General features: G+C 34.3%; 1 protein-coding gene and 1 non-coding gene across 4 annotated transcripts in view; one reads left to right on the plus strand and one right to left on the minus strand.

Moving 5' to 3' along the window:
• LOC127106932 (uncharacterized) overlaps positions 1–23985 on the plus strand; it is a 124623-nt gene that overhangs the window by 61567 nt on the left and 39071 nt on the right. The gene's annotated exons all lie outside the window — the stretch shown is intronic.
• LOC127109434 (small nucleolar RNA R71) lies at positions 12301–12407 on the minus strand. Its single transcript, XR_007796724.1, has one exon. It is a non-coding gene; the product is annotated as a small nucleolar RNA R71 (small nucleolar RNA).

Raw genomic sequence — 23985 nt, forward strand, 5'->3', positions numbered from 1 at the left:
GACAACTGTTGTAGGAATAAAAGGACCATTTTGAACCGCCTCCCGTATGTCACTTCCTTTTGCTTCTAAGTGTGCCTTCATACGGATTTTCCAAAAGTCAAAATATTGACCGGAAAATAAAGGAGGCTTGTTACTACTACCACCATCTTTAAATACACGATCATTGTTTGCGGAAGCCATCTGAATCTTTAGGAACAAGTTACCTATAACTTGCTCTGATACCAAATGTAAGTTGTAAATGCGCCTAAGTGGGGGGTGAATTAGGTGGTAAAAAAAATTATGTTTATGTTGTTGATATTGAGTGTTTATGTTCTTGTTGTTAATATTTATGTTTATGTTGTTGAAGTTGAATGTTTATGGTTGTTATTGTTCTTAAATGCTTGTGTTATTGTTATTGTTGTTGTTTATGTTGTTGTTAATGAATGTGTATTAGACACATGGTTTTTGTTGTTGTTGTTTGTATGTTGTTATTGATGAATGTGTATTACACACATTGTTGTTGTTGTTGTTTATGTTCTTGTTGATGAATATGTATGAGACACCTTCGTTATGTTGTTGTTTATGTTGTTGCTATTGATGAATATGTATGAGACAACCTTGTTATGGTGTTGTTGTTTATATGTTATTATTGATGAATATGTATTACACACATTGTTATTGTTGTTGTTTAAATGTTGTTGATGAATGTGTATTGGACACATTGTTATTGTTGTTTGTTGATGGAATTAGTATCCCTTGATGAAACCTTGATTAGGGTTTGAATGATATGGAGCATGGCCTCAAGATTGAGGGTTGTAGCACGGAAATCAACACATGAAACACCTTTGAATCAACTTGAACCAAACTTGCATTTCCCTTGATCAAAGACCTTGACTTTGCCTTGCTTTGAAGCATGATTACCTACTTGAGTAATAAGAGAAAACAAGTACCATCTCTTCATGAAGTTAGTTTAGTTTCTCAAGTAAAACAAAGTAAAACCCTAGGGTTAAGATATAATACACAAAGTGGCCATGCTTGTGATTCCATGACCAAATGTAATGGTCATGCATGATATGATTTAATGTATACAAATGAAATATGTTAAAATCAAATAAAAATGGAGGGTGAATTTTGGGGTTTGACACTCATACACTTTTTTTTCTGACCTTCTCTTAGTTTTACTAAAATGTTCCTTCGAAATCTTCACAAAATCTACTAAACTCTCCTCGAGAGAAGGATACCTCTTATACTCGTAAAAAAATTGATTTTGTTGTTTTCTCCTAAATGTATTACTGTAAGTATTTCAGAAATAATCACTTGTTTGATAATTTCTCATATAATTCAATTCTTCTCCAAGAAGTCCTTCAAAATTATACTAATTGTTTATATGACCACTTCTGTAGAAATCACACATAAGATCTTGACATACATTCTGATACAACGCTTGCATTCAATCAAATTTATTTTACATCTTACAGCATTTTTTACGCAGAATCAAACCATAGATTCGCATAATAGTATCTAGTAATGTAAAAAATAAAAGCTAAATATTAAAATTAAATAAAAAAAAATTAACTGAATTCAAATACTCCTAATTTAAAATGTTTTTGCATATGATTTCCTAGTTGAAGTGATCAACAATCCTTGACAATGACACCATTTTGTTGATGGTAAAAAATGTTTGTTCATCTCAGTATAATGAGAGCATATTGTAATCATATCCACGGGGATTATCGTTAAATTGACAAGATTGAGGTGAGTGTACTTGTTATCAGAAGTATAGTGAAACATAAATGTAATAGGGGATGTGCATAGCACAATTCATTAAGTTTTTCTAAAATTTCCAAAATACTTATATAAATAAGTTATTTGAATATTTATGAGCAAAATGATTAAGTTCCCTTTGGAATCATTTGTCCTTTTCTGCGGTCTATCAGTGCTTAACCATTTAATAACTCTCCTTAGTCATGACTGTTTTAAAGTATCTATCAATGATTTAACCTTTGAGTAACCCTATTCGTTAATGTCATTACTCTATTGACGCGAATATAACCTCAAATGTCACTTGGGTAATACTTTTCCGATAAACAATGATTAAAATTAAATCACTAAAACAAAAAAAAAAATTATTACATATTAAATTGATAAGTTAAATAAATTATAAAAATAGAAATCAATAAAAATGTTTATAAAGAATTGCAGACAGACAATGCATGTCTGGCAATCAGCAAAAGATATAGAGAATAATGCGTCTTTTTTTAATTTGAATTATTTAATTCTATTTAAGTCATTCTCCGAATATACAAGTTTGATCGAGATATATTTAGAGCATAAGATTGATATTTCAATATAAATATTTATCATATCATGTCTATCGTATCCTAATCACAAAACCTTAAAATAAAAAATATTTTATCTAGAAGATAAATTATACGATAAAATAAGCTAGTTCATAATTCATGACTACCGACTAATATCTGATATCTTATAATCTATAGTTAAAGGGTGATGATTGATAGTTGATAAGTTAATTGAAGTGTTTGATAAAATCAGTGATTCCACTAACGGATTAATATAAAATGACATAATTGTTTGATGTTCTTTATAATTAATATATAATTATTTTACTTTAAATTAAAATAAATCATAAACGGTAAAAATGTGTTTTAATTAAAATAATAAAGGTAAAAATGGAAGAAAAATAATAAATTATAAACTATAAATTAAAATACTATTTAAAATAGCGTTTGGAAAATAAATTATAACCTAATAAAGTAAGTGTTCGTAACGAAAAAATCATTACTAAACAAATTTTTTATTGTCATAAGATATAAAGTATATGTTTATAAGACAAAATTTTATTTAAATTTAAATTTATTTAAAATAAATTATTTATAAAAAAAAAGACATGGCATTCCATGAATAAATGATAGATACGTACCTAACCATACTTCAGGGACAAGGGAATGTTCACCAACAAAATAAAGAAAATTGTTTCAGAATAATAAAAATAAATATAAAAAATATTACTTCTTAAATAAAGTAAATGTATTAAAGTTTTCTTATATATTAAACAATTATCCCTTTATTATTTTTATAAATATTTATATATTTTGGACCTCTATATATACTTGTGATTCTTGTCACAAAATATACAAACAAAAACATATTTGTAATAGTTTGGTCAGTTCTGTAATTCAATAGAAGGAATATCTTCTCCTTTTTTAAAGAAACATGTTTGTCCCATTCAGTTCAATTCTTTTGTTGAACCCAATTCTCAATCCCACCCATTTCTGCTCAAACCCTAACTCTTCATCACCATTCATCTAATTTTCCCATCCATAGTGCAAGCACTTTGCCACAAAATAATTTCTGAGCTACTCAGCTTTTGAAACCCCTCATTTTTCATTGATTGAACCATTTCTCACGTATCAATGGCAAAGAGCACTGATTCTGAGAAGTATGTGGTTGTGTCTAAGGTCCGTCCAGGTTTTTGGAGTATAGTAATGGAAAACCCTTGATGTAAAAAAGGGTTAAAAAAAGTTCATTTCTTGGATTTAAACATGAAATAGTTTACATCTTTAAAACAAAAATATTTTTGAATGCATCTTGAAGTAGAAAAGAAGATGGAAATTAGATTTAGGGGGTTTGAAATATAGGATAGAGATGAATCAATTAATTAGAGATAAAGAAAAGACTTTAAAATAAATCTAAAAAATATTTTTTTAAAAATATTTTGACAGAATTTAAGTCGTATAATCAACCTCATTTGGTGGAACTTGACTATTACTGTTGTTGTATGTTTGATTTTTCCATTATGTATCACAATTTACCATGCATTTTTCATTTTGGAATATAAAAGAAAAACATAGTTCTATTGGATGTGAGCTTTTATGAATTGTTGTACTTATCCATAAGACATAAAGTTCAAATCTCACATAATACAAAATTTCAGAAAATTTACTTTATATTATAAATGAGATAAAATATTTAAATGTGTGAATTATCATTGACGAAAATGTCATGAGGGGATTCATTCTCCTTAACAAATGAGATGCAAAGTTTTGATTTTTATCATTTATTTTATATTATATGAATTTTTAGAATGCTCTATTATTAGTAGTGATTAGAGGTGGTAAAAGATACTTGCCCGTCTGGCAAGTTTGTTTCGCTCGCACTTTTTTTTAGGACAAGTTAAACTTTTAAACATACATTCTCTAATATATCTGTTTCATCTTGTTTTATGTATGCTTTTGCGGACACGACCATTTATATTTTTAGAGTTTAAAGATGCAGTGTTAGTGAGTCTTTTCCGCCCCATCCTCATTTATTTGTAGAACGGATCAAGATTTTAAGCATGTACCTTCAACTATTTTTGCTCAGTCATATCTCTTTTTTTGCTGCTAATTTTTACATGGTATGCCAAAATGAGACGGACATGTTCATTTACCATCCCTAATGGTGACTAAAATTTATTGAAATTGGTTGATCATCACACAAGATGGATTATCCCTCTACATTATAACGTTTTTATACCCATAAATTAAAAATTAAACTCTTACCCACTTACTTAAAATATTCAAATATCTTATCACATGAACCAACTCATTGTTAATAATATTGCTTTGACTTATTTTATCTTATTACATGAACCAACTCATTGTTAATAATATTGCTTTGACTTATTTTGATAAAATTTTATTTATCAATATTATTCAATTTATATCTCATATAGCAATGATATTCAAATATTAAAACGTGACAATGTAACAACCCATACATATATTTCTAGAATAATATGTATGTAGCATTGATTTTTGATACTGAAAAAAAAAACATAAGCGTCTAGATGATACCATGTCCCATGTACGATACACGCATAGATACTAGTATATGAATAATACAAGTGATATCTCAACCTAACTAAAGTTTTTGACCAAAGTGCCACATTCCTTAAATGAATTTTCCAAAATGTCAGCTACTAAAAAAAAATTCCCAAATCCCACTTTTTTTTATCATCTAGGGGATTTTTTAATTAATTTTTCTGCACCCTCCATTTTGGATGGCGGACGTCCTAGAAGTCTAATTGAGGTCCAACATCTATGATGAAGTCCTTTTTTTTCGATTTTTAATTTTTGAATTTAATTTTAAATAATTAAAATTAGTTTTTTTAATATTATATATTAAATAACAAATAGATAATATAATATTAATTTAAATAAATAAATAAAATAAATATATTGTTCTATAATATTTTTAAAAAATATTAAATAATAATTATAAAATAATATTAAATATATATTACTACATAATATTTTTTTGTTTGTTCATACTTCAATATATAATATATTTTTTTCCCATCCAAACAAATTTTAGTATAGTTTTTTCCCATCTAAATAATTCTATAATATTATTTTTTTCATTCTATTAGGTCTTCTATAATAGAGGTGGCTAAATATAATATAATTATATTTTTCTAGCCACCTCTATTTATATAAGACCTAATGGAATAAAAAAATAATATTATAAAATTTTTTAGGCGGTAAAAAACTGTACTAAAAAATTGTTTGGACAGGAAAAAAATTATATATTTAAGTACGAACAAACAAACAATACTTTGTAGTAATATATATTCATAATTAATTTTTAATTGATATTTAATATTTTTTAGAAATATTATGTAGCAATATATTTATTAATATTATATTAATTATTATTTGTAATTAATATTTAATATTAAAAAATTAATTTTAATTATTTAAAACTAATTCAGAAATTAAAAATCGAAGAAAAAAAAAAGGACTCCATCTTAGGTGGCGGATCCCAACTGGGCTTCTAGAGCATCCGCCATCCAAGATGGAGGTTGCAAAAAAATTAATTAAAAAGCCCACTAGATGACAAAAAAATGGCATTTGGGAAAAAAAATTCAGCATATGGCATTTCGGGAAATTCATTTAAGTAATGTGACACTTTGGTCAAAAACTCACCTAACTACATGTTCTCAAAATACAGTGAAAACTACAAAATGGAAACATCTTCAATCCTGCATTCATCCATCTTACCCTTGTTTTTCATCTGCCTCAAGCTACCTCGAAATATTTAACAAGAGTGGGATGAGATTACTAAATCTTATTTAGTCTTAAAATGAATCCATTAAGTTCACTCGACTTTACATAGTATATATCACTACTACAAATAAAACATACAACGACGCTCATTTTACCATGAGTCTATAAAGGACCGTGATGACATCTCTCAAATGTGGCGCCACCATTTTATTTATTTATTCATTAAAATAACTTTACATGTTATCACAGTTAGATAGAGCAGCCGTGGTGAAAGCTCCTAAAGTTCTTGGTTCGAATCTCAGCGCCAACAAAATTGTGATTTGTTTAATATTTTAGTGACGCCTTTATTTTATATTTTTAAAATTAAACATAAATGTGATTTCACTATATTTGGTTCTTTCAGCCATGGTGATATATTTTATCATTTTATTTTTTATTTTTACAGTGGCTCTTTTTATAAAATTTAATTAAATAAATCATATAACATCATCGTTCATTTAAACAACCGTGGTGAAATGTTTTAGTCAGAAACAAGAAACACAACTTAGTTTGTCTATTCATATGCCAATTTTTATCGTAGAACCATTGGAAGCCTAACACACAATGAAACCATTTGACCCCTAACACACTGTCTCCATTAACTAAACGAAACACACGACCATCGGAATCGTTCTTGGCTTAACATACAAACCCATCACAATCGTTCTTGGCTTAACATTGAAAAAATGTCATCACAAGCGTTCTTGGCTTATCTCCATTAACGGAAAAAAAACACAAGAAACACACGAAATAAAGATGAAGAATCTTACACGAAAGGAAGCATTATTGGATTTTACGTATTCACCACGTTAACGGTATGTAAACTTTTCACCTTGCATGTATAATACAAAACTCACAATTTTAGCTTCTTGTTGTTAATGTTGTTTATGCTGTTGATGTTGAATGTTTATGTTCTTGTTGTTGACATTTATGTTTATGTTGTTGATATTGAATGTTTATGTTCTTGTTGTTAATATTTATGTTTATGTTGTTGAAGTTGAATGTTTATGGTTGTTATTGTTCTTGAATGCTTGTGTTGTTGTTTATGTTGTTGTTGATGAATGTGTATTAGACATATGATTTTTGTTGTTGTTGTTTGTATGTTGTTGTTGATAAATGTGTATTACACACATTGTTGTTGTTGTTGTTTATGTTCTTGTTGATGAATATGTATGAGACACCTTTGTTATGTTTTTGTTTATATGTTGTTGATTTTGTTGAATATGTATGAGGCACATTCGTTATGTTATTGTTGATGAATGTGTATTAGACATATTATTTTTGTTGTTGTTTATGTTGTTGCTATTGTTGAATGTGTATGAGATACCCTTGTTATGGTGTTGTTGTTTATATGTTATTATTGATGAATATGTATTACGCACATTGTTATTGTTGTTGTTTAAATGTTGTTGATGAATGTGTATTGGACACATTGTTATTGTTGTTTGATGATGGAATTAGTATCCCTTGATGAAACCTTGATTAGGGTTTGAATGATATGGAGCATGGCTTGAAGATTGAGGGTTGTAGCCTGGAAATCAACACATGAAACACCTTTGAATCAACTTAAACCAAACTTGCATTGCCCTTGATCAAAGACCTTGACTTTTCCTTGCTTTGAAGCATGATTACCTACTTGAGTAATAAGAGAAAACAAGTACCGTCTCTTCATGAAGTTAGGTTAGTTTCTCAAGTAAAACAAAGTAAAACCCTAGGGTTAAGATATAATACACAAAGTGGCCATGCTTGTGATTCCATGACCAAATGTAATGGTCATGCATGATATGATTTAATGTATACAAATGAAATATGTTAAACTAAAATAAAATGGAGGGTGAATTTTGGGGTTTGACACTCATACACTTTTTTTTCTGACCTTCTCTTAGTTTTACTAAAATGTTCCTTCGAAATCTTCACAAAATCTTCTAAACTCTCCTCGAGAGAAGGATACCTCTTATACTCGTAAAAAATTTGATTTTGTTGTTTGCTCCTAAATGTAGTACTGTAAGTTTTTCAGAAATAATCACTTCTTTGATAATTTCTCATATAATTCAATTCTTCTCCAAGAAGTCCTTCAAAATTACACTAAGTGTTTATATGACCACTTTTGTAGAAATCACACATAAGATCTTGACATACATTCTGATACAGGGCTTGCATTCAATCAAATTTATTTTACATCTTACAACATTTTTTTACGAAGAGTCAAACCATAGATTCGCACAATAGTATCTAGTAATGTAAAAAATAAAATCTATTATTAAAATTAAAATAAAATAAAAATTAACTGAATTCAGATACTCCTAATTTAAAATATTTTTGCATATTATTTCCTAGTTGAAGTGATCAACAATCCTTGACAATGACACCATTTTGTTGATGGTAAAAAATGTTTGTTCATCTCAGTATAATGAGAGCATATTGTAATCATATCCATGGGGATTATCGTTAAATTGACAAGATTGAGGTGAGTGTACTTGTTATTGTAGCGGGGTATTCGTTACCATTAGAGATATTGACTAAATCCAAGGTAAATCATACAAGTCGAGTCGCCACCGCACTTCTATTTATCCAAAGGAATGGTTAGAAAGCGAACAAAAACCTAAAAGTTTTAACAAAAACTAGTAAAAGAGAAACAAAGATCTGGGTAAGGGGTTGGTTATGCAATGGGAAGGTGTTAGGCACCCAAAACATCCTAGGTACTCCTAGGGAACCCTTTTCACACTTGTTGCAAAGGTTGTGATTTTGTGAAAATTTTGTTTGTGCAAACATGATTGAAGAGATGAGAAGAGAATATACAAGTTTATTTACATTTGTGTTTGGATGGATAAACTCATTGCCTACGTACCATCTTAAAAAAGATTAGGATCAAAACCTCGTAGTTCGGGGTAAAAAATCTCAAAATGAGTTGGTGAATTGATTGGTCCAAAAGCCTTAAGGTCTTTTGTTATCAAAGGGAGAAAACTCAACCTAAAACCACAAATCCACCATGTGAGGATAGATTCAACATGCTAATGAGGGGTTAACCCTATAATAAGCATGGAAGACTCATTGTCCATCACTAAGGATGTAGGTGAGTATTACATCTACCACCAAGATAACTCAAACCTAATAGCTAAAGGTTATGAAAGATTTGATTAAGGAAGTGGCCATTGGAACCACAAAAAAAAGACATTTGAATGGGTTATATTTACCAATTAGAAGTATATACAAGAATGGTCAAAGTTGACTCAAAGATTCAATTCAAAATAAGTGTTATGAAAAGAAAGTTTGAAAATCAAAAGCATAAGGCTTAGGTTTCTAATGTTTGAAAGCAATGGTTAAATGTTTGCACAAAAGGTTTTGGCTTGGGTTAGAGTGGAGAGAAGAGGAAGAAGGGCTAAGTCCTAAGTAAAGCAAAAAGGTGATGGATAAAGAAACAAAACCACAATGGAGTTCCTCTCTTGAGATCATATGGATGATCCAAGTAGCTCCCATCCTTTGGAATAAACAATCACATAAACATAAACTCAAGCAATCATCAATCAAAGTGAATTCTGGGAAAGACTCCTCAATGCATCTTGGATCTCTCTCTCTCTTAGAAGCTCATGGTAATGGTTCCCCAAATAAGCTCAAGTTGGAACTCCTAGCACAAGAAAACACACATCAAAAGGTTCTATAATACAATCAAAGAATGGACAAGAGGGAGTTTAGAATATGGTCCTTTCCATGTTCATCTTCAAGCTTAAGCATTCTAAAGGCTCAATGCCTAGTTGCTCTTTGACTTTTTATAGCACTCTAAAGGCCCAATGCCTAGTTGCTTGATAACATGAAATAATATCACATTTTTGGACTCGATTTAATTAAATTATATATTATTTGTTTCGATTTATTTTATATCATTCGATATTACTTGGTATTTTTCCTTCTATTCATCTCAGATAACGTTATTTGAAGCATACGTGAAAAAGAAAGAAAAGGAGGTGCAAAAAGATGATGAGAAGCAATTCCACTAAAGCCCAGCCCACAATCTACAAGGGAGAAGCGCTGAGAGGCTGTGACGAGCGCCACGCATGTGTGTGACGAGCGTCACGCCCTGCTACTTTGGGTTACGAGCGTAACACATGGTGTGACGAATGTCACACCCCACTCCTATATTTTTGGTTTTTGACGCGTAACAGAGGCACGTTGAGCCTATTCTTCCGCTTGACTCGTTGAAACGTGAAGGTTACTTACTGAAGGAATTTTTGGGAAACGGTTACAAAAGGGATTGATATAAATAGGACCAGGGATCCAACCCTGAAGCTCTCTCCTTTTTTTTTTCCTTTCTGCCGTGCTAGCATTTACATTTACAGTACTAATTTTCTACAGTTTTCTATTGTATTAGCAATTTTTATTTCCTTTTATTTTCTAGTCAATCTTTCAAGCATTCAATTAATTTTTCACACAATAGTTTCTACACCGGAAACTATTATGTAACTTTTACTGGATCTAACCTTACGTTAGGTCATAGTATTTTATTCCTTCGTTTTTATTTTTCCTGTCCGATTGAAGATTGCAAGAACAAATCCAACCGGTCTGTGGTGGAGTGTTCAAGCATCGAAGCTAGGAGTAATCAAGATTTCTATTAAATTTACAGGTTCTTTAATTTTATTGTTTTAATTTATATATGCTCTGCACTGTTATTTATTTATACTGTCTGTCTGATATGGTTGTATGTAAGCATAATTATTGTTTAGGCTTGTTTAGCATGTCTGGCTAAATAAACTTAGATATCGGTATGTAAAGTAAGCGGAATAAAGGAATCAAAACTAAGTTGGTTTAATTTTGTTTAAAAATATAATCACTCTTTTTATGGTCTCAATTTACAGAATTAATATCAAAGTTTTTGTACGAGAGTAAAAGACATAAAGAAGTTAAAATCAATAGAACGACAGTTTGAGCTTTTAACTGGACAGTGTAAATTGGACATTAATTTTAAATCAGGGCGAAAGCAATTTTTAGAGTTAATTAAATTCTAATCATTTTCAAAAAGTATTTTTAAAGGTTAAATGTGAGGACGAGAGTTAAGCATTTAAATTTAATTATATAATCTAAGTCAACAGAGCGAGAGTTTGAGACAAGGGTGTTTAAATGGTTAGTGTCTTCTTAAAAAGAGTTTCTATAGATTCTATTGTTTTCAAAAAGTGATTTTGGACTTAACTAATTAGTGACAGCGCACGTTAATATAAAGTCATAGTTTATTCAACAGAGCGAGAGTTTGAGAAAAGACTTTCAATCAATAGTGTCTACTGAAAAGATTTATTTTAAAACTAAGAAACTAACGAAGATTTGATCCCCTAATTACGACGAACTACATACCGATATCCGCTTATTTGATATTTAATCTAGATCTTATTTTAGTTATACTTTCCTCCCCCCTAATTATCAAAGTATCATCTGCCTTAGCTTTACGAAGTAACCTTAGAAAAACGGTATATCGATTCATAAGTCCCTGTGGGATCGATATCTTTTAAAACTACGCGATAAGACTGTGCACTTGCAGTTAGTACCCCAATAGACTCATAAAGTCGCGATCAAGTTTTTTGGCGCCGTTGCCGGGGACTTTTATTTAGTCGATATCATAACTCTTTCGTTACGCTGTAGAGACTAAGGCAATTTTTATTTTTCCTTTTGTTTTTCGTTGATTTGTATGCCACACACTCGCTCACAAGGCGAACCGTACTACTTATGAATCAACGACGTTGAACGATATCTCCGAGTCTTACGACGAATTCGAGAGTATCGTGCTGCAAACAATCTCCTTCCAATCGAAATTCCTGATCTCAAAAATCTTCTTCCTTCGTCGATACCCGAGATGGCAGAACCAGCTCGTGCTCTTCGAGATTACGCCGCTCCATCGCAAGATGAGCCGCATTCGAGTATTGCTCCACCCGCAATCAAAGCAAACAATTTCGAACTTAAACCTTTGCTGTTACAAGCAGTGCAACAAAATCAATTCTCTGGAAATCCTACCGAGGATCCAAACCTTCATTTATCCGTATTTGTCCAATACGCCGATACTGTTAAAGCCAATGGTGTCACTTCAGAGGCAATTCGACTTCGTCTTTTTCCTTTCTCGTTAAGAGATAAAGCTAGAAGATGGCTTCAGTCTCTTCCTTCCAACTCAGTCACCACGTGGAACGAGTTGAAGAAAGTCTTTCTTGCCCGATATTTTCCTCCAAGCAAAACAGCTATGTTGAGAGCCCAAATAAATGGATTTAAACAGAAAGATAACGAGTCTCTTTTCGAAGCATGAGAAAGATACAAAGACATGATGAGACTTTGTCCATACCATGGTCTAGAGGACTGGTTAGTAATTCATACCTTCTATAATGGTCTCTTGTACAACACAGGGTTAACAATCGATGCCGCCGCAGGTGGTGCGCTTATGGATAAACCTTATGCCGATGCTTATCAACTTATTGAAAGCATGGCCCAAAACCATTATCAGTGGGGAAGCGACCGAACAATAGTAGAAAAACCTCAAACGAAAAGTGGCATGTACGAGATAAGTAGCCTTGATCATGTTAATGCAAAAGTAGATGCTCTTGCCCAGAAAATTGAAAATCTAAATGTATCACCTCCAGCCACCGTGGTTGTCGTAACTCAAAATTGCGAAGTCTGTGGAATCCAAGGCCACACTCCTACAGATTGTTAACTCCTAACAGGAATCCAAGCAGAGCAAGTGAACTATGCTCAAGGAAACCCCTACTCGCATACCTATAACTCAAACTGGAAGAACCATCCTAATTTTTCATATAAGAGTAATAATGCTTTATACGCGCCAGGACAAGCTCCCAGTCAAGCCCCATCTATACCTCCTGGATATCAAAAGCCGACCCCATCTACACCTAACAATAATGTTCCTAGGAAATCCAACTTGGAAATCATGATGGAGAACTTCATAGCTTCTCAACAGCAAAGCAATAAAGATTTCTTAAACCAGAATGTACACACTAGCGAACAGATAAAACAACTAGCAAGTAAAGTAGATGCCCTGCCTACCCATAACAAAATGCTGTAAACGCAAATATCACAAGTAGCTCAACAACAAGCGCCTACTGCTGCCCCTACTGGTACATTTCCTGGATAGCCCCAACCTAACCCAAAAAGCCACGCTCATGCAATTATATTAAGAAGTGGAACAGAGGTAGAAGGACCATCTGATCCAAGAATTGAAAACCAAAACTCTAAAAAGTCAACTGAGGAAGAGAATAAACCTAAGGAAAAGGATGAGAGTAATAAGGAAACCGTAGAAAAGAAAGAACCTTATGTACCCCCACCGCCTTATAAACCACACATCCCTTATCCTCAAAGGCTTATTAAGACCAAAGATGCGGGCCAATTTAAAAAATTCGTTGACCTACTGAAACAATTAAACGTCACCATTCCTTTTACAGAAGCTATTACACAGATGCCCTCATATGCTAAGTTCTTAAAAGAAATTCTTTCAAATAAAAGGAAACTTGAAGATAGCGAAACCGTTACACTCACTGCTGAGTGCAGCGCTATAATCCAGAATATGCCTCCTAAACTTAAAGATCCTGGTAGTTTCTCTATACCCTGTCACATAGGAAAATTCGTCATAGACAAAGCCCTATGCGATTTAGGAGCCGGTATCAGTGTTATGCCTTTATCCATATGCAAGAAACTGGAAATGGGAGAATTAAGACCAACTAAAATGTCTGTGCAATTAGCAGATCGTTCCGTTAGATATCCTGTAGGAATTCTTGAAAACGTTCCCGTGCGCATAGGTCAATTCTACATCCCAACCGATTTTATAATTATGGACATAAGAGAAGATGAAGTTACACCCATTATATTGGGAAGACCATTCTTAGCAACAACCGGTGCTATCATAGACGTAAAACGAGGACGACTCACTTTCGAAGTAGGAGAAGAGAAAATTGAGTTTATTCTTTCCCAATTTTTGAAAGCGCCTGCAATAGATGACACATGTTACTTCATGGATATCATCGACGAATGCATAAAGGAAACAAAATTAGAAAATGACAAATTGTCTGACTATCGTGTAGAAGACAGACTGAACCATTGTTTAGCAATAACACCGGATCCTACGCAATGCCTTAAGAAACCAAACCTCGACCTGAAAACACTTCCCAAAAATCTGAGATATGAATTCCTAGACTCAGAACTTGAATGACCAGTGATAGTAAATGCAGACCTAGGAAAACTCGAAACCGAAAAACTCCTACATATCTTAAGAAAATATCCAACCGCACTAGGATACAAAATCACCGATCTTAAAGGGATAAGCCCTTCTATTTGTATGCATCGCATCATGCTAGAAGAAGACTGTAAAACTTCTAGGGAACATCAGAGGAGACTAAACCCGATCCTGAGTGAGGTAGTGAAGAAGGAAGTAACGAAGTTATTAGAGGCAGGTATCATATATCCTATATCCGATAACAAATGGGTTAGCCCTGTACACGTAGTACCGAAGAAAGGGGGTATAACTGTTATCGAAAATGAAAAAGGAGAAACTATAACCAAACGAATCGAATCGGGATGGAGAATGTGCATTGATTATAGGAAACTAAACAAAGCAACCCGAAAAGATCATTTTCCTTTACCATTCATAGACCAGATGTTAGAACGATTAGCAAAACATTCTCATTTCTGCTATCTGGACGGCTACTCAGGCTTCTTTCAAATACCAATACATCCTGATGACCAAGAAAAGACAACGTTCACATGTCCTTTTGGTACCTTCGATTATCGACGAATGCCGTTTGGCTTGTGCAATGCTCCTGCAACCTTCCAAAGGTGCATGATGGCAATTTTCGCCGATTTTCTCGAAAACATCATGGAAGTCTTTATGGATGACTTTTTCGTATGCGGGCAAAGTTTCGAAGAATGTCTTGAAAACCTAGAAAGAGTTCTAGAACGATGTGTAAAAGTAAACCTAGTACTTAATTGGGAAAAATGTCACTTTATGGTACAAGAAGGAATTGTTTTAGGACACATCATATCGAATAGAGGAATTGAAGTAGACAAAGCCAAAATAGAAGTAATCGAAAACCTTCAACCTCCGAAAACTGTGAGAGAGGTACGAAGCTTCCTAGGACATACCAGTTTTTACCGACGATTTATTAAAGATTTCTCTAAAATAAGTAAACCTTTAACCGGACTATTAATGAAAGATGCTGAATTCATATTCGACAGTAAATGCTTAGAAGCGTTTCAAACACTTAAACAGGCGTTGATCTCCGCGCCCATAATGCAGACTCCGGATTGGAATGAACCATTCGAAATAATGTGTGACGCAAGTGACTACGCCGTAGGCGCTGTTTTAGGACAACGAAAGGATAAAAAACTTCACGTCATATATTATGCAAGTAGAACTCTAGATGAAGCACAGATGAATTACGCCACGACCGAGAAAGAACTTTTAGCAGTAGTGTTTGCACTAGATAAATTTCGTTCTTACTTGGTCGGAGCTAAAATAATCGTTTACACTGACCACGCTGCCATTAAGTACCTCTTAACAAAAAAAGACGCTAAACCTAGACTCCTAAGGTGGATCTTGTTGTTACAAGAATTCGATTTGGAAATCAAAGATAAAAAAGGAACTGAAAACGTAGTAGCAGATCACCTTTCTAGACTTGAAAATTTGGAACCGGAAAGAACATCGATAAATGATGACTTCTCGTACGATAAACTTATAGCTAATTTGGGAGAAAATAGAGCTGATGAATAGGTAGAGACCACCTTGGCTGTATGCGTTACACCATGGTACGCCGATTATGTCAATTATTTAGCCGCCAGAATAGTTCCACTTAATTTATCCTACCAGCAAAAGAAACGATTCTTCCATGACTTGAAACATTATTACTGGGACGACCCTTTACTTTTCAAAAGAGGCCCCGATGGTATTTTCCGTCGGTGTATACCTGAAGAAGAGATAGAAAATATAATCCAACATTGTCACTCCGCTCCTTATGGTGGACACGCAAGTACATCCAAGACCTGCTCTAAAATCCTACAAGCCGGTCTTTATTGGCCAAACATATGGAGGGATGTGCATGCTGCTGTCAAGAAATGTGATAGATGTCAACGAACAGGAAACATATCTAGACGTGATGAAATGCCACAAAAGGGCATTTTGGAAGTAGAGATTTTCGACGTGTGGGGAATAGATTTCATGGGACCTTTTCCACCTTCTTTCGGTAACAAGTACATACTCGTAGCGGTTGACTACGTATCAAAATGGATTGAAGCTATAGCTTCTCCAACAAACGATACACGAGTAGTAACTAAACTCTTTAAGAATTTAATCTTCCCAAGATTTGGTGTCCCAAGAATAGTCGTGAGTGATGGTGGATCGCATTTCTATCTAAGATACTCGAAAAACTACTATTTAAGTATAGTGTAAGACATCGAGTAGCGACACCTTACCATCCTCAAACCAGTGGACAAGTGGAAGTGTCTAACAGAGAAATCAAACAGATATTAGAAAAAACAGTCGCCACCTCAAGGAAAGACTGGTCATCAAAATTACCCGAAGCTTTATGGGCATATCGAACCGCCTACAAAACTCCCATAGGAACAACCCCATTTAAGCTTATTTATGGTAAATCTTGCCACCTCCTAGTAGAGTTAGAACATAAGGCCTATTGGGCTATTAAAAATTTAAATTTAAACTATAAGGCCGCCGGTGAAAAGCGAATCCTTGATATAAACGAATTAGAGGAACTTAGACTAGACGCATACGAAAATGCCAGAATCTACAAGGAAAGAACGAAAAAATGGCATGATAAGCGCATATCAAGGAAAACTTTCAAACAAGGCGACGTAGTCCTTTTGTTCAACTCTAGACATAAGTTATTCCCAGGAAAACTACGCTCTAGATGGTCAGGCCCTTTCCAATTACTAATGTTTTCCCTAGTGGAGCTGTGGAAATTAAAGGAAAATCTATGGAAGCATTTATCGTAAACGGGCAGCGTCTGAAACATTATCACTATGATGAAAACAATGAAGACCCACAAGCCCTGCACTTAGACGTATTGTCTCCTAAATCTATAGATTAACATTTACTAGTTTTATGTCGAGCTTGCGACATTAAACAAAGCGCTTCATGGGAGACAACCCACAATTTTCTATTTTAGTTTCTATTTTTATACTATCTTTTCTTTGATTTTTCTTTTTGATTTTATTTAGTATTCATTCTTCATTTATTTTATAAAACTTTTCTTCTTTTCTTCTTTCGGCATCTGGCCAAATCCTGACTAAATTCTTGTTTTTCTTTTCTTTAGTTAACACTAACCTGATGGGACAAATTGATCGTATGGGTATCAAATTCAGAGGGAAAGCTCAGAAACAAAAATTCGAAGAGCTAGCAGAGAGAGAGATGCACCCAAGTTTCTATGCTGATGATTGGGCAATGACTGCCCTTGGACTAAGAGAGAGTGTCATGTATCTGCTGAGTCAAATAGGGTGGGAAACCACACCTATTCGAAGAAAATTTGTTACTTACCGGAGGCTAACTCTAGAATTCCTTAGCTCCCTGATCTACTTACCCAGCCATGGAAAAGGAATAAGCAGAGGTTTCATCCAGTTCAGGATGTTCAATATGGAGTATCAATTTAACATTCAAGACTTTACTAACCTTTTAGGGTTCCCTACCTCTTTTGATACATTCACCATGAGCCAAGAAGACCTTTTTGGATATAGAGAGCTTGAACATTTTTGGGGAAGTTTGACGGGTAATGACGACCCTGAGGAACATGAGTTTCTTTCTGGAAACATTCATAACCCAGCATTTCGTTATTTCCACAAGATCCTAGCACATACTCTTTTTGGGAAGAAATCAAACAATACCACGGTATCACGTGATGAACTCTTCATAATATTTTGTGCTTCCCAAAACTGTCCAGTGAATGGTGCCACCTATATGTTGGCGAGTTTTGATCGCCTTATTCAAGCTGACCGTGCACCGATCCTAATAGGAGGACTGATAACCATGATTGCTAATGCTATTGGATTGCGCCAACCCATGCTTGACTTGAGCCCTTTTTGTGGCATTGCGCCTATGAGTATACCTTTCCTCTTCAACACTATGTTTATAGGAAACCTTGGGCCTGAAGAGTTTGAGCTAATAATTAACAACCAAGTCCTTTGCCTATTCACCTTGCCTAGTCCGATGACTAGTGTTCATAACCGAAACAATTGGCTCTACAACCTGAATGGAATACCCTCCCCTGTTAGATCTATCGAATCCATCCAAGACTATGAGATTTGTGATGACCCAATTCCTTATGCTGAGTCTGACCAACAGACACCCACTGGATACCATGATGTTACCTCTCCACCTCATCCTATCCCGACCGCAGAGTCGGCTATACCTGCTCTTAGACATCATATGCCCGGAACTGATTATAACACCGCCATTCAAGCCTTGATGTCAGAACAAGAAGCCATCAGAAGAGAGTTAACTAATATGGGACATGAATTTCTGGGATACATGAGTAGTATGACTAATCAATTTCATGAGTTGCTACACCGTGTAAATTCCTTCGCTCCTCCGGCCAGAGATCCCGCAAGTGGCTAGAAGTTTTTAGTCAATTAGTTTTAGTTTAGGCTATATATAGTTTTGTTTCACATTACTTTTAATCTCAGTATTTGTTTTTCTTTCGCATGTTTGCTTTTATCTTCCAATGTTACATTATGTTTATTTTATGAAGTTATTGCATTATTGGTTTATTTTATTTTATTTTGATTTGTGCAATATCTACAATTATCAATAATGCTCTTTACTGTATGCTACTTACATAGCCTATTAGAGAAAAATATATTTATGCACTATGGTGTGTAGTAGAATAGCATACATGGTATTTCTAAAATATAACAATAGCAAAATAAAATAAACATAAGTAAAACAAAATAAAAAAATAAAATAAAATAGTAAAAACAATTATGAATCACTACGCAAGTGACTGTTGCAAGCTGACTGGTGTGACGAGCGTCACACAAGCCATCACGGTCGTCACGCAAGTGCATGTGACGCCCGTAACACCTTCCGTCACGAACGTGACAGCTCCAGACTAGGTGAACGTTGGTGACCGTTGGGGACACGACCGTTACACCTCTAAACTTTTTATTTTCCCCATTCATTCACCCATTTACTCACATTCATCCATATTTATTTTTTTTCTCTCACCCACTCCTCTTCCAACTTCCAAAACTTTTCCTATAAATACCTACCATACATTTCTCCCTAAACCACATCATTCCAACATAACCACTCTACACAAATACATTCTCATCCCCTTTCATTCTTTCAACCCACCTAGTAATATGGCAGAAAACCAACAATTCGAAAATATCATCTTCCGATCCGAAGATGATAATTATCAACGAGAGCAATTCGAACGATTCCAACAACGAGGTGTCATCTCTACCAGGTATCCTAATTTAAATTGTTTACAAGAATTAGGATTACTTCAAGGAGTGCAATGGATGCTTCGACTTGCTGATTTAACCTTTCTTTGCACACACAATCAACCTACCTATCCATCACTCACCTTAGAATTTTTAAGTTCTTATTCCTACACCACCCCAACCTGTGACGACGAGTACTTAACCGGTACCGCTACTTTCCGCATGTTCAACACCGAGTACTCACTATCCCAGAACCAATTGAGTGCCATGCTACACTTCCCTATAGAAGGCCAAGTCCACCCAAAAATCCCTCCGAACTCACAGTGGCATATAAACGCCTTCGGCCTCTTTAGAAAAATATCCGGTGTGGAAACCAACAACTGGGATGTACTACTTGCTTCGCATATACATAATCCAACCATCCGGTACTTTATCCGCATCCTGCAAAACACCATTTTTGGTCGACCCAACAACAGCAAAGTCAACGCAAAGGAATTATTCTTCCTCCACTACGTCTTCGAAATGGATACAAAAGTAAACGCTGCCTCCTTCTTATTTCACCATATCCGCACCCTATGTGCTAGAGGCCGCCAACCTTTTGTGATTGGTGGATTAATCACCACCATAACACTTGGTCTGAATCTAGGGGACCAACTTCAAAATTTACAATCTCTACCACCCCTATTTATGGATATAAGCTATTGTCGCTCCAGCCGCTTAATCAAAAATAGGGTAGGCAGAAGGTATTACCTTATGGTGAATAACCAAGAAGTCCCAAGCGTTGTTCTGCCCAACATTTCCCTTACAGATGTCACCAATCCCAACCGCTTCATCTATGATCTAACTGCTCCCGAATCTACCGAGCCTACACAAGCGAACCCGCCCCAGGACGAGTTTGAGGAAATGGAGCAAGGTGATCAAGGTCCCGAACAACAATCAGCCCCGCTCAACCCTTCCGATAATGCAACTGGTCCATCCTCATGACACCGTCGAAGAAGAAGGCCAGCAACCAATGATGACATCATGGATGCTATTGATGTTATACAGGCGCAGAATCTCGAAGTGATGCAAATGATGCGCCAGATGCAACAACAACAGGAAGCGAGGAATGTAATAACCGACCAGTGGTTCTCTGACTTGCTCAACAGGTTTGATGACTTGGAAGTACGTCAAAGATCACCGGGTCCAAGAACAAGAGGCGGAAGGCAACATTGACTTTGGCTTCCCTTTTCTTTTTCTATTTCTTTTGTTTTCTTTGAAACATTGGGGACAATGTTTCATTTAAGTGTGTGTGTGGGGGGGGGGGGGGGAAACGTTGTTTCAGTTATGATTATTTCTCTTTCAACATTCATCCTTCAAGTATGTATCTCCCTTTCCATTGTTATTTCCCTTTCTTATATCAAAAAAAAAATTATATAATATATATTTATTATAAGTTGAGTCCCTATATAATATATATTTATTATAAGTTGAGTCCCTAGTGTGAAATTTTTTTATTATATATTCCCCTCAATTTTCTTGAGCCATAACAAAAATTTAACACAATCAATGAGTATAAAGGTTGCTTATTTTATCAAGCTTGAGTAAAATTAAGACGAAAATTATTACCGCCCCAACACTCTAAAAACCTCAACATGTTAGATCAGGCTAAGTACCTATTATACCAATCCCTTGAACTTTTAGTTTTATAGTAACCCCGAGTAGTTTATACGAGAAGTCGGCACCATCTTAATAGTAAGCTACGTGGAGAGCCGATGAATATAAGTGAATGATTCCCAAGACAATTTATTAGAAAAAAAAAAACAAAAAGAAAAAAAAACCAGGTAATGCACTAATTAAGTTAGGTGATCCTTACCCGATCATTTAATCCAAAGGTTGTAGACCCCACAAAAACATTGTATGAACGATCCATTACGAGTTGGTTCAGCGGTGTCTGGTGCTGAACTTGGTAGGGCAGACTACGGTCCGATCCCCCGCAATTTGCAATGGACTAAATAACGAAGTTACCCAACTTATGTACCAGAACTTCAAGCTAAAAAGGGAATCAGAATCGCTAACCGGTTACTCCACTATGTGCGCAAAAAGATAAAGGGCTTAATGTGATTTCGCTAGAATGAAAACGGGTGAAATAAGAGTAAAAGAACTAGGATGGCTATAATAGCGTGACTCGATATGGTTTGCATAAGGTGGGGTTGTCTGAGGTTGTAACGGTAGTTGTTGATGTTAAGATTAAGCTCAGGTTATTTCTAAACGAGATTTACTTGAAACCTATTACGACTTGATGTGTGTTTGGAAATTTCATCTGGCTAATATTTTAAACTGATTTCTACATTGTATCTTGCTTGAGGACAAGCAAAGGTCTAAGTATGGGGGAGTTTGATAACATGAAATAATATCACATTTTTGGACTCGATTTAATTAAATTATATTATTATCTGTTTCGATTTATTTTATATCATTCGATATTACTTGGTATTTTTCCTTCTATTCATCTCAGGTAACGTTATTTGAAGCATATGTGAAAAAGAAAGAAAAGGAGGTGCAAAAAGATGATGAGAAGCAATTCCACTAAAGCCCAGCCCACAATCTACAAGGGAGAAGCGCTGAGAGGCTGTGACGAGCGCCACGCATGGTGTGACGAGCGTCACGCCCTGCTACTTTGTGTTACGAGCGTAACACATGGTGTGACGAACGTCACACCCCACTCCTATATTTTTGGCTTTTGACGCGTAACAGAGGCACGTTGAGCCTATTCTTCCGCTTCACTCGTTGAAACGTGAAGGTTACTTTCTGAAGGAATTTTTGGGAAACGGTTACAAAAGGGATTGATATAAACAGGACCAGGGATCCAACCCTGAAGCTCTCTCCTTTTTTTTCCTTTCTGCCGTGCTAGCATTTACATTTACAGTACTAATTTTCTACAGTTTTCTATTGTATTAGCAATTTTTATTTCCTTTTCTTTTCCAGTCAATCTTTCAAGCATTCAATTGATTTTTCACACAATAGTTTCTACACCGGAAACTATTGTGTAACTTTTGCTGGATCTAACCTTACGTTAGGTCATAGTATTTTATTCCTTCGTTTTTATTTTTCCTGTCCGATTGAAGATTGCAAGAACAAATCCAACCGGTCTGTGGTGGAGTGTTAAAGCATCGAAGCTAGGAGTAATCAAGATTTCTATTAAATTTACAGGTTCTTTAATTTTATTGTTTTAATTTATATATGCTCTGTACTGTTACCTATTTATACTGTCTGTCTGATATGGCTGTATGTAAGCATAATTATTGTTTAGGCTTGTTTAGCATGTCTGGCTAAATAAACTTAGATATCGGTATGTAAAGTAAGCGGAATAAAGGAATCAAAACTAAGTTGGTTTAATTTTGTTTAAAAATATAATCACTCTTTTTATGGTCTCAATTTACAGAATTAATATCAAAGTTTTTGTACGAGAGTAAAAGACATAAAGAAGTTAAAATTAATAGAACGACAGTTTGAGCTTTTAACTGGACAGTGTAAATTGGACATTAATTTTAAATCAGGGCGAAAGCAATTTTTAGAGTTAATTAAATTCTAATCATTTTCAAAAAGTATTTTTAAAGGTTAAATGTGAAGACGAGAGTTAAGCATTTAAATTTAATTATATAATCTAAGTCAACAGAGCGAGAGTTTGAGACAAGGGTGTTTAAATGGTTAGTGTCTTCTTAAAAAGAGTTTCTATAGATTCTATTGTTTTCAAAAAGTGATTTTGGACTTAACTAATTAGTAACAGCGCACGCTAATATAAAGTCATAGTTTATTCAACAGAGCGAGAGTTTGAGAAAAGACTTTCAATCAATAGTGTCTACTGAAAAGATTTATTTTAAAACTAAGAAACTAACGAAGATTTGATCCCCTAATTACGACGAACTACATACCGATATCCGCTTATTTGATATTTAATCTAGATCTTATTTTAGTTATACTTTCCTCCCCCCTAATTATCAAAGTATCATCTGCCTTAGCTTTACGAAGTAACCTTAGAAAAATGGTATATCGATTCATAAGTCCCTGTGGGATCGATATCTTTTAAAACTACGCGATAAGACTGTGCACTTGCAGTTAGTACCCCAATAGACTCATAAAGTCGCGATCATTGCTCTTTGACTCCAAGTTTGCATAGGGAAAATCCTAAAGTCTAAGTCCATTTTATCCAATCCTTTGCATTTGGTTCACAACAATCAAGACAAAACACAAACACAATAGTATATATACAATTATGTGCTCAAGTGAGCAAAAGGCAAATGGCATTAACATAAACATGTGCTCAAGTGAGCAAAGGGAAAAGCAAATGGATAAATATGTGCAAGAATAGTAAATTGCATAAAAGTAAAGAGCAAAATGTAAATGTTAATGGTTAAGGGTTAGTGTTAGTAGTTAGCGTGCCATAAGGCAAATTTAGCGCTATGTTAAGCAATCGTAATTGGACTTATGTAGAAGT

Source organism: Lathyrus oleraceus, chromosome 7 (assembly GCF_024323335.1).
Source record: "Lathyrus oleraceus cultivar Zhongwan6 chromosome 7, CAAS_Psat_ZW6_1.0, whole genome shotgun sequence".
NCBI lineage: Eukaryota > Viridiplantae > Streptophyta > Magnoliopsida > Fabales > Fabaceae > Lathyrus > Lathyrus oleraceus.